Source organism: Antechinus flavipes, chromosome 6, assembly GCF_016432865.1.
Source record: "Antechinus flavipes isolate AdamAnt ecotype Samford, QLD, Australia chromosome 6, AdamAnt_v2, whole genome shotgun sequence".
NCBI lineage: Eukaryota > Metazoa > Chordata > Mammalia > Dasyuromorphia > Dasyuridae > Antechinus > Antechinus flavipes.
In genome coordinates, this window is record NC_067403.1 from 246,985,289 (window position 1) to 246,996,688 (window position 11,400).

General features: G+C 37.7%; 1 protein-coding gene across 1 annotated transcript in view; it reads right to left on the reverse strand.

Annotated features, from left to right (window-relative positions):
- The window catches only part of APLNR (apelin receptor), a 34,957-nt gene extending 34,590 nt beyond the window's left edge, over positions 1-367 (reverse strand). Inside the window, exon 1 of the transcript XR_007948084.1 lies at positions 240-367. The gene's annotated coding sequence lies outside the window, so the exon portion shown is untranslated. The remainder of the gene's footprint in view (positions 1-239) is intronic.
- Between the last annotated feature and the right edge of the window lie 11,033 nt (positions 368-11,400).

An 11,400-nucleotide genomic window follows, 5' to 3' on the forward strand; every position in this document is an offset into this window, starting at 1 on the left:
CGTTTGATGAGGAGAAAAATAAGCAAAAATATTGGGGAAAAGAAGGTCCCTGAAGAGGGGTTTTAAGGTGGTGCTGGAGACAAAATTACACATGTAGATTCAATAGCTCTTGACTTGCCAATCAAATTAACTCACGACTTAACAAGAGCTGCCAACATTCATCGCCTCCACTTCCTGTCCTCTGCCCAACCCTTTGAAATCTAGCTTCTGCCCCATGGCCGAATCGAAACTGTTCTCACCAGGGTGACCAAAGGGCCCAATCAGATCACTTCTCTTCTGCCTTTATCCTTGTTCACATCTCTGTAGCATTTGACACTTAATCACCTCCTGGATACTCTCCTCCCTCTAGGTTTTCACTGATACGAACTCGACTCTCCTGGTTCTCTTCCTCCCTGTCTGACCACTCCCTTCCCGTCTCCAAGGTTTGACTCATCCTCCAGGATCCGGGCCCCACCCCTATGAATGAATGCACCCTAAGGCTCTGTCCTGGTGGCTTCTGCTCCCGTGGGATCAACTATCTTTTCTATCTAGAGCCCTGTCTGGTTCTCTCGGTCCTGATCTTGAGATCAGGGAGTCTTGATAGTCTAGGGAGTCTCAAGATTATCACAAGCTACCTACTGGATGCTTCCCATTGGATATTCCATAGGAATCTTAAACTCAAAATGGAATTCATTATCTTTCCCTCAAAGCCCTTCATTCTTCATTTCCCTGCTTCGGTTTAAGGCACTACACTCCTGATCACTCAGGTTCATGATCCAGGACTCAACTTCCATTCCTTTTTTTTTTTTTTTAAATAACTTTTTATTGACAGAACCCATGTGAGGGTAATTTTTTACAACATTATCCCTTGCACTCACTTCTGTTCCTATTTTTCCCCTCCCCCCAGATAGCAAGCAGTCCTTTACATGTTAAATAGGTTACAGTATATCCTAGATACAATATATGTGTGCAGAACCATCAACCTCCATTCTTTACCCATCATTCAACCATCGCTTTTACCTTCACGCCATTTCTTACATCCATTCTCCTTTCTCTACTCTTATCACCAATCAAGCACTGATTGATCTTCCTGCCTCTTCCCATCCAAATCCACTCTTCAAATAGTTGCCTAAGTGATGATATTCCTAATCATGAACGCGATATATACAATTTTTCTAATCATGTATGCAAATGTATGTATACATACATAAGTACATGTACACAAATTCCTGTCGTATTTAAAGCTCTTTACAATCTGGCTTTAATCTATAATTCCAGACTCATGTACACTATTCTTTTTTAGGCACCCTATAATCTAGTCTTTTTTCCCTTACATGTGATTTTCTGTCTCCTTCCTTTATATTTTTGTATAAGCAAAAAATGCCCCCCCATCTCTGCTTCTTTCATATGCTGACTCCTAATAAGGCCTTTCCTAATTTCTATCCAGAGTAGTTAATGAATTCCTTCCTCCCCAAATTAATTGAACTCCCAATAAATTGAGTTACTCTCCCCTAAATATATGATGAAATAACCAGATGTAAGGGCCAGCTAACAGGGACAATGAGATGAAACTGTGTTCAAGAAGTAGCATCTGAAAAAAGGGAAGACCTAGGACCCGAGAGGAATTGGTTTCAAGTCTTGCCTTTGATACATAATGGACTTTGTAATGAAATTACAGGTCTGGTCCAAAAACAAACATCTTTTTACTTGTTATTATTCCCTTCTCTACCCCTCAATAAAAAGTAAATTTAACTCTGGCCTCAGACACTTTTTAACTATATGACCTCAGGCAAGTCACTTAACCTGTGTCTCAATTTCTTCATCTGTAAAATGGGGCTTATAACAACACTCTCGTCATAGAGTTCTCATGAGGATCAAATGAAATAGCATTTGCAAGAGATTTAACATAATAGCCGGCACATACTAGGTGTTTAATAAATGTTTATTTCCTTCTCTTACTTCTTCTTAAGAGCAATATATTTCATTTTTGTCTTTCTATTCCCAGTGCCTAATATAGTGCTTTAATAAATGGTGCTTAATAAATGCTTGTGGAATAAATGGATGTACTCTGTAAGATATGGCAGAGTGACCCTATTTTCTTAGTAATAATTTCCATTTCTATAGCAATTTAGAATTTCAAAAGTATTTTCCTCAAGATAACCAGATAAGATAGGGCATACAAGAATTATTCTTCATTCCTATTCTCATTTTACAGGCAAGGAAACTGAGTCACAGAGGGAAAGTGACTTGTCCATAATGCCACAGTAAGGAGTACAGCGAAGATTGAAAATCAGATTTCTTGCTACCTGGTCCCATGTTCTTTCCAATCTATCACATCACCCCTCACAATCAGTGCCCTGATCCCATCCATCATTTTTGTTTGTATAGTCCAGGGATCCTCAAGCAATGGCCCTCGGGCCAGATGCAGCAGCTGAGGATGTTTATCCCCCTCACCCAGGGCTATGAAGTTTCTTTATTTAAATGCCCACAAAAAAAAGTTTGTTTGTTTGTTTGTTTTTTTTTTTTTTTAACTATAGTCCGGCCCTCCAACAGTCTGAGGGACAGTGAACTGGCCCCCTATTTTAAAAGTTTGAGGACCCCTGTATACACCAACAAGAAACATTTGTTTAGCACACTACTATGGACACAGGGTAAAAAACACCATCTCCTACCAAAAAAGTTTTCCCTGATCCCATTCTCCTTTTTGAAATCACTTTATATTACTTTGAATATGTTTACTTTTAAGTATATATTACATAGGGAAGGGCATCTTGTTCCACAACAATGTAAGCTCATAAGGGCAAGGGCTATTTTTTTTTCATCTTTGCATCCCCAAAGTTAGAGCAGTAAGTAACCGGCATAGAGTGGAATTAAATGTTCGTTGGACTAAATGAAAGAGGGCGTAAAGTTCCAAAAAGGGAAGCGAAGCAGAAGGGTTAATAAAACTGGAAGTGGTTACCCAGAGAGATTGGTTTAACCACAGGAGAAGTGGGAAATCTCTTTTCCTCGAGTCTTTTAGAATCAACTAGAGAGCAATTTGTGGTAGATGGATGTTCCTGTTAGGCGAGAGAGACGGCACCATGGGCCTACTCCCCTGCTAGCAGAAAGGGTGAGAGACAGCCCCATACATTTTGGGAAAAGAGCTGTCCAGTCCTATTAAACTCCAACTGGGCAACAGATGGGTTTAAGATACAGCTACTCCATTGCCAAGAACCGTAGTGACTTTGGCAACTCTTGCTTGCCTGTCCGTCCCCACTATTGTGAACTACTGCAGGACTGATGTCACATCCACAGATGCCCATCCAACCAGCCCCGTCAGACCTTGAACACCGGGAATGGAACTCGGATATGTGAAATACTTCTTTGAAAGGCCAGATCATGGCCTTGGGGAGGGAGAATGCTGGACTTTCAGTCAGATGACTGGAGCCTAAATTATGACTCTGCCACTTAATCATGACTCCTGACTTTTACATAATGACTCAGAGTTTACAAAGCACTTAATAGACCTTAATTCCTTTAAGCCTCAGATTCGTTTGTACCAAAGGTATTTTAGTCTCATCTTGCAGAAGAGAAACCTGAGGGTCACAGAGATTAAGGGACTTGCTTATAAACACTAGGAAGTGTCAGAGGCTGGAGGTAAATCCAAATCTCCACTTTTTCCTGTTCTTTCAATCTGTTCTAATTTACTTTATCTGCTATAATTCTTTCCCCACACACACACTCTTTACCTTTTTCCTTTCAAGAATATCTTTTGATTCTTTCTTAATGAAAAAAAGAGGCATCCATCTATCATGTTCTATACTCCCCAACTCCCCAGCTACACTTGGGTCCCTGATGCCATTCCTTCCTAGTGCTCTTTGGGAGCATCATTCAGTCATTCAATCAAAAAACCATTTATTCAGAGCTTCCTATCTCCCAAGCACTGTGCCAAGGTCATGGAAACAAAGAAAGGTGAAAAACTATCCCTGATATTAAGGTGCTCCGATTTTATTGTAAGGAACATACAAAATTTACATATGTTATATCATTATATATATTATTATTGTTATATCTTATATATGTAATAGATATAGATATATAATCTCAGAAATTAAGGAGAATGAAGGGCTTTGAGGGAAAGGAAAAAATTCCATTTTGAGTTTAAGATTTCTATGAAATGGGAAGTATCCAATAGGCAGCTTGTGATAGTCTTGAGCCTCTAGGCCCAGGGGTCCTCAAACTACGGCCTGCAGGCCAGATTCAGCATCTGAGGACATTTATCCCCCTCATCCAAGGCTATGAAGTTTCTTTATTTAAAGGCCCACAAAACAAAGTTTTGTTTTTACTATAGTCCGGCCCTCCACCAGTCTGAGGGACAGTGAACTGGCCCCCTATTTAAAAAGTTTGAGGACCCCTGATTATCAAGACTACCGGAAAGAACAGAAAAACCTCCCATAGGTGGTAGAATTTGAATTGAGACTTAAAGGGAGTCAGGGAAACTGAGTCAGAGCTGAGGAAGAGCATTCTAAAAATGGAGACCAGCTAGTGTAAAGGATAAGAAGTGCAATGATTAGCAAATAACTAAGATTATAAAGGATAAGAAAGCCAGGAAGGTATGAAGTAGGGGGTTTGAAAAGCTTTAAACTCCATCCTTTCAGTCAAATAGGATCACAGCTTGAATTCTTCCCCTTCTCTCTTACCTCCGATCCATACTCGATCAATTGCCAAGTGGTATTGATTCTGCCTCCATAATACCTCACGTTAATGTCTTCTCTTCTCAAATGGCAACTACCCCATTTTTACTGAACTGTTTCGATAGCCTCTTAACTGGTCTCTCTATCTCAAATATCTTCCCTCCCCAGTCAATCCTTCCAAGGGCTGCCAAAGTAATTGACTTAGAATGTAAATCTGACTGTCACTTCTTCGTTTAGAAATCTTCCGCTGCCTTCCTGTTGTCACTGGAGCAAAACACAAAGCTGAAACACATTTTGGACATGACAAACATGAGAATTTATGTTATTTAATTGCCCTTATTTGTTATGACAGCTTTGTTTTTTTTTTTTTTTTTCAATGGAAGGGGGGAAATTTTGTTAATTAAAAAGAAAATTTAAGAGTAAAATATAAACTGGCATTTAGTGCCTTTCCAATCTTGCTTCCATCTACTTTTCCAGTATTATTTCATATAACTCCTCACTATGCAAATCCCATTACAGTCAAACCAACCTATACTTTGCCTTATATGACATTCTTTCTCCTGTATCTTTTATATATATATATTTTTTATTTTTATATATATTTTTATATTATATATATTTATATATTTTAAAAATATATTTATATGGGTATTTCCCATATATAGAATGTTCTCCCTCTCTTATTTCAAGGAAATCCCTCACATAAAGCACCATTCACATGCCACTTTTGCCAAGCTTTTTCCAACCCTCTTCCATGTTGGTATTTTTTTTCCTTTTAAAATTATATGTTGGGGACAGCTAGGTGGTACAGTGGAAAGAGTATCAGCCCTGAAATCTGGAGGACCTGAGTTCAAATCTGGCCTCAGACACTTAACACTTCCTTCTGTGTGACTCTGGGCAAGTCACTTAACCCCAATTTTCTCAGCAAAAAAAAATGAATAAATAAAATAAAATTATATGTATTTTTCTATTTATTTATGTCCATATTGTGTTCCCTACAGCATATTCCCAGTAAAATGTAAATTTCACAAGGACAGTGGGATGTTTCATTTTGGTCTTTGAAACCCCAGTGCCTGGTACAGGGCCTGCACATAGTAGGTGCTTATGTATGCTTGTGGAAGTTCAGCAACCTGTTCCATGTTTCCCCCACTCAGAGCTGGACGACACGTTCTCTAAAATCCCTTCCGTATTTCAATCCGATGAACTCTGATGAGTTGCCAAAGAGATCTGAACTACAAAGATAGTTATCTGTTTATATTCCTTCACACTGAAGTCTATTCCAATCCAAAGTGCAACAGAACTGGGGGATGGGTTACAGGGCACCTGGCTGGTTTCCTAATGGGATTCTGCACCTGGACCGAGATCAAAGTGGTTTTCTTGTTGAGAAATGAATTTGAGCAAAGAGGTTGGGATTGTTTCTGGCTGGTTTTAAATCCAGTTTTCTTTTCTTTGTACCGGTGGGTCCCATTTAATAGTTCACAAACCCCGCTGGGATTCACTAAGATAATCCGAGCAATTCATGCTAAAAAAAAAATTTTTTTTTAATATGATGCCTTAAGCAATAAATAATTGCCCAATTATGTTACAAATATAGCTTTACTCTGCGACAACAAGCAGATGCATGTCGGAACCATCACGGGTTTGTTTCTGCAGTGATCTGAAGCCTTTACGATTATGTGCACGGCAACGTTGGTGTCTGTGCGATGACTTCACCAAACCTTGTTTTTGACTAAATGAAACATGTTCTTACATTTTCTCAACCTGCCATCAAGTTGTTTTCAAACCTCTACAAGGGCTTGGCATTTGAGTACAAATCATTTCCCAGCGGATGGTCAGATGAAGGTGCTTATTTTCACTTGGGTTCTGTAGGCTGTTAGCAGAGAAGCTTCCTTGTTCCCTTCTGCTACTGTGTAATTATACTCCATCGACTATGTCATCATGTGATCAAGATATTGCATTCTTGCAGGACAAATGTCAGGCTGTTTAAAGACTGTGATCACCGGGCAAGCCCATTTGCTAAACATCTTGAAACTATCCCAGACCATCATCCTCATTCTACAGGATAAAGTTTATACAGCCTCCCATGGAGCCTATTTTCAAATTTAAACTTATCCTCTGCTCATGTTACTATTTTTCTATTTGGAAGGTTTTCAAATGAATTTAGCAAAAGTGGTTAGTCATTCAGTAGAGTTTCTATAGCTAAAGTATAGAAGAGAAGACAGTATTGTCTGAATTAATTCTTTCCTAACAAAGATTAATCTATATAGAAACACTGTTTAAAATGAAGTGATTTATTAATTGGACTTCAAATATGCTAATCATTTAATAGAGGCTGTCATTAGTCAGTAGAAAAGGGAAGATTTTATAGGGTAATGAACTGTTTATTTTCATTGTTCAGGAGGAGGCTAAAAATAAAGCAGGAGTTTCTACCTCTCAGCAAGAGAGCTTATGAAATTCTATCATTTTCTGTGACATCTTTGTGTGTGCAAGCATTTTTCATTGTATTCTTGTTTTAAATCAAAATATAGAAATAAACTGGATATTTAAGATTGTGTTTGTTGTTGTTAGATCATGTCGGACTCTTCCTGATCCCATTTGGGGTTTTCTTGGCTCATTTTACAGATGGGAAACTGAGGTAATCAGGCTTAAGTGATTTGCCCAGGGTCACGTAGATAATAAGTATCTGAGGCTGTATTTGAACTCAGATCTTCCTGACACTAAGCCCTACGCTCTCTATCCACTGCACTGCCATCTAGCTGCCCCTAAGGTTCACTAGAGTGTCTCATGTAAACCAAGGACTTGTCAAATGAGGAAAAGACAAATGAACCTGATGTAACAAAAAATGCTAGGACTGGGATCAAAGAGCCTGAGTTTAAATTTTTGTCTCTGTTGCTTGTCACCTATAAGGGTCTCATTTCCTATTTATGGACCTCAATTTCTTTCTTCATAAAATGAAGAATATCCCCACACCTGACCATTATTGATGCAAAAGTGGAAGAAGGACACATAGAAATGAAGGGCATTTCTATTTTTATTTGATTATTTAAAATTTTTCATCTTTGGTTGCCAAGGCCAAAAAATTAAAATTAGTAGACCGTCTATTTGCTGATGAGCTTCTCTATGAATATTGAGTAGATCCTCGAAAAAATTAGTACAAGTTATTTCTAGGACCATTCCCCTTTCCCCATTTGTTTGTTAAGGGTATTTACAATCAATCAAACTTTAAGCATTTTTAAACTCATGACAAATGTACTAGTTACTGGAACAGCAAACAGAAAAATGAAATGATCTCTGTCTTCAAAGAATTTTCATTCTACTTGATTTTGAATTATAATAACTGTTCTCTTTTGGGACTTGTCTTTTCCATTCATCAATATTTATTCTGTTTGATTTAATTTTATTTCAAATAACAGAAATCTATTTTCTATTTCCCCCCTTTTCTCCTGCTACTGAAGAGAGAAAAATCCCCTATAACAAATATATATGTGTGTGTGTGTATGTGTGTGTGTGTGTGTGTGTGTGTGTGTGTGTAATGTCTAATTACACACAGAAATTACATGCATTTATAGTTTATATATCCAATGCAGGAATTTACACAAACATACACATCATTCTTTAATAGAATTTGAAGCCATGGTTGATAATTGTATTGATCAGAGTTCTTAAGTCTTTTAAAGTTGTCTTTTTATGAATAGTGTTCCTATTTCTATGTATATTTGTTACAATATCGTTGTTTTATTATTATATAAGTTGTTCTCTTAGTTCTGGTTCTGCTCACTTCACTATGCATCAGTTCATACATTTCTTTCCAGGTTTCTCTATCTTCTTTGATTATTTTTATATCACACCAGTCTTCCATTATATTCACACGCCATAATTTGTTCATCCATTGCCCAGTTGATTGCTCAGTTCTTCCTAAGCACTAAAATATTTGCTACAAGGAAACTCTTTTATGTAAAATGAAACGTTTGAACAAGGAAATCTTTCCAAGTCCTTCAAGATCTAGAATCTTGTTTTACTGAGAAAGTAAATGATAAATATGTGGGGTTGGGTGAATGAATGAATAAAAAAGTCAGGTAATAAGCCCTTCTGTGTCCAGATCTGTGCTAAGTTCTGAGGAAACAGGTAGAAAAGCAGAAGGATTATCTCCTTCAAGTAGCTCACATCTTAATTGGAAGGAGCTCACATTCACAAAAAGTTTCAACTGCAAGTCAGATGGAAAGGTGCTACCATCCTTAAAGCATAGAGGCAAAGCAGGTGGCAATATACCTTTTTTGATTCTATTTCCATTGATAAAATTATATATATAATATATATGCATATATAACATAATATATTATAGATTATTAAATTATAATACATGTTATAATATATAACATATACATATATATTTCTGAAATTTAACTATTTGACAATACAAAGGATTCTGAGGAATAAAACACTTCTAGAATATCAGCAGGAAAAGTAAATAGAAATCAGCTTGAATCCTATAACCTATAAATTATGTCTGACTCTTCATGACCCTGTTGGAAGTTTTCTTGGCAAAGGTACTGGAATGGTTTTCCATTTTCTTCCCCAGTTCATTTTGCAGATTTGGAAATTGAGGCAAATGGGTGATTTGTTCAAGGTCCCACAGCTGGTGAGTGAAGTCAGATTCCCTGATAAATGTCAGAGGCTATAGCTGACCTCGGGTCTTCCTGACTCCAGACCCATTCTATCCACTCTATGGCTTTTGTTGTCCAAACCTATGAATATAATTATGCCGATGAAATGAGAAGATCCTCTGAAAGATGGATAGCATGACATCATAAGAAAAGAGCTGAGTCTGGAATCAAAGGTCCTGGGTTCAAATCCTTGTTCTCATACCAGTTCCCTGTGTAATTTGGGGGAAGTCAGACTCAAAAAATAGACTGTTGTATTTAGAGACAGGAAAACCTAGAGTTCAAATCCTCTTCAGACACTAATTTTATGATCCTGGGAGTCACTTAGCGTCTATCTGCCTCAGTTTCCTCATTTGTAAAGTGGGGTAATGATAACACCTACTTTAGAGGGTTGTTGTGAGGATCAAATAAGATAATGTTTGTAAAGTGCCTTGTAAACTTTAAAGCATTATGTTTTTCTAATTGTTATTTCTTAATGTCTCTGTGACTGACCAGCTTCATGAATGCTCACTCTCCTCTTCTGTAAAATGAGCCTGTGGGACTAAAGACCACTAAGATTCTTTCCAAGTCAAATCTATGATCCTATAATTGAGTCTTATTCATCTAGCACCCCTCTGTCCAGCCAGAATATAATGCACACAGCTTGTGTATACATCACCTACACACACACACACATTCTCACACATAATGGAGTGTTTGAAATTGTGGCAGTCCTGATTTATAATATTCTATCTTTACTGAAGTATCTACAATAAAGTTGCTTTTTGTTTTCTGTTTTTGTTTATACAAAAAAAAAAAAAGAATATAATGCATAGTTAACCTTTGGATGATACAGTATATTGATAAAGCATGGGACCTGAAGTCAAGAAGAACTCAGTTCAAAAGGTTGCCTCAGACCCTTACTGTGTGACCCTTAGCAAGTCACTTCAAGTTTGCCTCAGGTTCCTCATCTGTAAAATGGAGATAATAATAGTACCTATCTCCCAAAGTGGTAAGAAATCAATGAAATATTTGTAAACTACTTTGCAAGCCTTAAAGCACAATATAAATTCTAGTTATTATTATTTTTATTAATTATTATTAATGGATAATAAATGGAATTAAATGAAGTTTAGGAGGCAACTTCCAGCAAAGCAGCTTTCATCAATCAATTCAGAGCATGAAACTGGTCTCTTTAGATGTGTCTGAGTTCTCAAATGCAGCAAACAGAATTCTGGGAGCATTACTAGCCTGGGAACCCCATTCATCATTTAGAAGGCCTTCACTATGACACCCCACAATCCACATGGATGATTTGAAGTTCATATTTCCAGGTAGAGATATCAAACAACGTCGGTGACTGAAGCTGAAGAAAGCCTTCCAACTGATGGAATAAATTATGTCTCACCTCTCCTGGAAAGGAACTGCTCAGTAGTAAAGGCAGGAGAGAATGGAAGGAAGAGGCAAAGATCCAGTCCACCATTTTTCCTCCTTCTTCCACCCCTTCTCCTCCATCTTAATTGCTGATATTTATATGGCCCTTTAGAGTATACAAAATGCTTTTTCTCACTTGCCTGTAATGGGCTAAAACTGAGCAGAGGCCCTAGCACTTAAGGCTAATTACCAATTGGCTAATATCTATTAATATATGCTTGGAGAAAGAATATGCCCTACTGGACAGCAGCTGTGACAGCTGACCGACCTATGCTCACAATCAATATAAATGGCAAACCATTATAAGGATGGATAGACACTGGTGCAGATCATACAGTTATTAGAGGTGCCAACTGGCCCAGTCACTGGCCAAAAATTAAAGCAGATACCTACATGTCTGGCATAGGAGGATCAATAGCAGCTGAAGTTAGTGCTGCCCCTTTGGGATAGAGATTTGAAGGCAAAACAGGAGTTTTTACTCCATTTATAGTTGAAAAAATCCCCATCAATCTGTGGGGAAGAGACGTTTTACTACAATTAGGGTTAAAAATGAGTACTTCGGTTTTTTAGGCAGGGCTGCTGTTGAAGGCCTGACAATACTTTCCCCTGTTCCTATCCAATGGAAAACTGATACACCAGTGTGGATAGAACAGTGGCCCTTAGGTAGCGATAAA